The sequence below is a fragment of the Diceros bicornis genome, chromosome 16 (genome assembly GCF_020826845.1).
Source record: "Diceros bicornis minor isolate mBicDic1 chromosome 16, mDicBic1.mat.cur, whole genome shotgun sequence".
NCBI classification, from domain to species: Eukaryota; Metazoa; Chordata; class Mammalia; order Perissodactyla; family Rhinocerotidae; genus Diceros; species Diceros bicornis.
The window spans coordinates 11421214-11425258 of NC_080755.1; the positions used below are offsets into that span (position 1 = coordinate 11421214).

Here is a 4045-nt window from a genome sequence, read left to right on the forward strand (position 1 = left end):
TCTCTCTCTTTTCTTTCCCTCTTTCCTTCCATTGATCCTTCCACTCTTATTCCTCCTCCTCCTTGTTCTCCTTCTTTCTCTTTCTCTCTCTCTTCCTTTCTAATTAATAAAAATGATTTCTTGAGAATCTGGTATGCATCCAGAACAAAGACCATGAGTGAAATAGCTCTATGTATATCCTTCTGTTGGCAAACTTCCCAAGCTTCAAAATCATGGCGGAAGACTGTGATGTGTGCACTGAGGAAAGACAACTGGCCAAGTAACTCCGTGTTCTTACGGTTCTCGGATGCTGGGCTCAGAACACCCTGTTACTAACCAGTCTGCTGGGGCTCTGCTCCCTAAAGAGAAAGAAAGGGTGCAATCAAGGACCTGGGCTTGGAGGTTCAAAACTCAGCCTTCATGACTTGTTGTCAATATCAGTTATTTCTTTGACCACTATCTGGACTGCAGAAATTCCGAGCCCCTGAACTCTCTACTGTCAAAGTTGGATTCTTGCCCTCCAACCCCAGCCCTTTGCTCCACACCTGCACTCCTCTCTGCACCCGACCCCTGCCCTGGGAGCACCCCACTGTGCGGTGGTCTGGACTGTTGGCCTTCTCGGCCTGGCCTTCCCTGCTCTCACTCTTGGACTCTAGCCAGACCCTGCCCATGGATGGACTCCATTAGCTCTGCACTCCTCATGGAAAGATTTAACAATGAGTTGACTCCCTGTGCATACCTGGTCCACTGCTTTCTCTGCTTGGTTACAACTGGTTGCTATTCAAAGCTCAATCCAGCTGCTCCAACTGTGAGTACTTTAAATCCTTGTTTTCCTCTGGATGTGACAGCAGTGTTTCCACATCGGTGGCTCCAGCAAGTTTTACTTGCAGGGATTTAAGAAAATTACTTCATCTAACATGAACTGGAAACCCAGTGAACTAATTGCATAAGCTCTGGGTCTGCTTCCTTATAAGAAGGGGTCAGGATGATTCATTAGTGATGATCAGCTTTGGGGTCACAAGCAGTGAGGATTTATTATATTTTGTGCTCACAGAGCAGTCTAAAAATTATATTACTTTTCCTTCCTATTGTTACTAAACGTAGGAGTATGCTTGTGTCACCTCTTGACAGGTGTTTGAGATAATTAGTATGTGAACATCTCTATTAGAATAAAAAGCAGTCTCTTTGTCTTATATTTCTTTTGTAAAGTTATGAAAATAATTTTAAATACTATCTTCTGAGACCATTAAGTCTTCAGAGGAAATTGTTCAGATTTTCTTAATAGTCTTCACTTTTTAATTTTTTTTTTGTGAGGAAGATCAGCCCTGAGCTAACATCTGCCAATCCTCCTCTTTTTTGCTGAGGAAGACTGGCCCCGAGCTAACATCCGTGCCGATCTTCCTCCGCTTTATATGGGACGCCGCCACAGCATGGCCTGACAAACGGTGCGTCGGTGTGCACCCGGGATCCGAACCCGGGCCGCCAGCAGCGGAGCGCACGCATTTAACCACCACGCCAAGGGGCCGGCCTCTAAAAGTCTTCACTTTATTCTTCTGTCCTGTCTTTCAGAATGATACCTACTATTGTGCAAGCCAAGTGTTTCATCAAGCAATTTTGCTCATTTCTTTTGTGAAGGTGTAGATAGCACCAGAGCTGAAGTCCGTCACAATAGATTTTTAAAATTATAATCACCACAACAAATTAAATAAACTAAAGCTTTAAAAATGTCACAACACAATAAAGTGCTTTCTTATGAACTGCTGATGACAATAGTAAGGAAAATATAAAGAATCTTGGAGGTTTTCAAATTTATCTAATAGGATTCCATTGGCTGACATGTTCAGTAACAGACATTGAAGCAAAGGCTGGGTACCATTTTAGTGAAAAATCAGAAGTACCAGCCCTCACCCTTACTAGCTGTGTGACCTTGGGTGAGTTACTCAACCTTCCTAAGCTCTAGCTTCCTGAACTGTAAAAAAGCGATGATAATAGGGTTCCTCTCATAGGATTGTTGTTGTCATTTAATTCTCTTAAATGAGTTATTAGTGTTTAGCATGGGGCATGGTATATAGTAAGTGCTCAATAAATGTTACATAAAGAAGCAAATTAGCTTCAGGTTCCTTTCTGTAATATGTAATGTGGTAATCAGACTCTCTGTAACCATAACCAATGGACCTTGCCTCCTGATATTCATGCCCTTTGGAGTCCCCTCCCACATTGTACCAGAGTTAGTCTGTGTGACCAACAGAACGTGGCAGAAATCATCGTGCGTCACTTCTGAGATTAGGCTATAAAAGGCTGTGGCTTCCACCACCTTGGGCTCTCCTCACTCTGGGGGAGACATTCAGGCTGCTGACAGTTAGGCCTACTTGGCAAGGAACTGGGGTATATGGCCAATGGTCAGGAAGAAACTGGAACCTACCAGCAACCACGTAAATGAGCCTAGAAGTGGATTCTCCAGCCCCAGATGCCTGCAGGCCTGGCTGACAGCTTACCTGCAACCTTGTAAGAGACCCTCTCCAAATCTCCCAGTGCCTGAAATAGCAGTGCATCTTACCATTGATGGTGTCTTAGATTTGAGGAAATATTCTCATTTCCATAGATCACACCATAGTTATGGAATTCATCTTCTTTTCCTTCTGAACCATACTTCTTAAACTGTCATGATTTTTATCTTTGGAATAAACGACTGAATATCTGAAACAAAGATGCATAGGGACATTTGTCATCTAGAGAGATTTCAACAATTACTGACCAATTGTGAAACTAACTTATCATTGTGCAGTTTTTTTTTTTTACATCAAAAGTGCTCCTAGAGATGTTGATAGTGGTTAAGAGTGGCTGATGATTTAGAAACCTATAAAAGCGTTCTTGGCAGGCACAGAGAGAAGGGCTATTTATTGTGAATCACCTAGGTGTACGAGGACTTTATTCTTGTATGTGTACAAGGAGAATGTGTACAAGGAGATGCTTTGCTGGCACAGCAGGTCAGTAGTCACAAGGTGAGCACAGCATGTCAGTAATTAATCCTTAGTTTCCAGGAAGAGATGCTTATCCTTAAAGAAATGCTGATATTGGGGGAGGAAACATCCCTACCTTTAAGGGCGACATTCTTGTCTTTGGGACATTGTAAATGTTTAAAGCAGATGTACAATGCGTGCTCATCAGGCCACATCAGGCCTTTCTGGAAAAACAAGGTCAGGCTGAATTAGTTTTACACCAAATGGCTTCCTCATATATTCCAATATATCCTAGTGCTTTTCATTTATTCATCATAGTGAATCAACAATATATATTAAATAATGTGTCTTTAAACAGAAACTCACATAAAATAAGGTTACGTATTGATTTGTTGACAAAAATTTTATGACCAGTGGCTTGCGGGAACCTAAGCCTGTATTTCTCCTAGGAGCAGTGGTTCAGTATTCACTAATTCAGTGAATACCTCGAATAAAGAGAAATGATTGTATTTTGTATTTACTAATACAAGCTAACACAATGTTGGCACATACAAGTTACTTAATAACTACCTGCTGATTGTTTAGGGGCAAAAAACAGCCCAGAGCAGATAACTTTTCTCGTAGTGAAGTTACGTGACATGTGTTATGTAGTTTGGTTTTTATTTGTTCTGTGTGACTATCCTCCTATATCTGGTTCAATTGAGACTGAGAATAAAGTGCTTCCGAATCTATTGTTGTTCCCTAGTAGCTATATGGTGTATATAAGCTGTTATTGTGTAACTAAAACTGGAACATGTCTATATTAAAAGATCAAGGGCTCTACCTTTCCATTTTGGGTGGGGAGAAGATTTCCTTTCATCTAGCTCAGTAATCTTCAACCTTTCACTTACATAATCTTAAAGGAATTTTGAAAAACCATGTACCCCCTCACCCATTTTAAGTTGTCTTCTAGTATTTTCTTCATAAGTTTAAATAGTTGCAAAGGATTTAATTGGTAGTCAAATGTAAATATCAACACATTTAAATTAAACTGTTACATCGGTCTTTTAAACATATCTGAGGAAATATAAATGCTGAAGTGATTTGATACCCACCTCTGTACAGCA

General features: G+C 40.8%; 1 long non-coding RNA gene across 1 annotated transcript; it reads right to left on the minus strand.

The window, feature by feature from the left end:
* Positions 1-220: 220 nt before the first annotated feature.
* On the minus strand, positions 221-3201 carry LOC131415285 (uncharacterized). Its single transcript, XR_009222390.1, has 3 exons — positions 3076-3201; positions 2537-2676; positions 221-338 (listed from the first exon to the last, which is right to left on the minus strand). It is a non-coding gene; the product is annotated as an uncharacterized LOC131415285 (long non-coding RNA).
* Between the last annotated feature and the right edge of the window lie 844 nt (positions 3202-4045).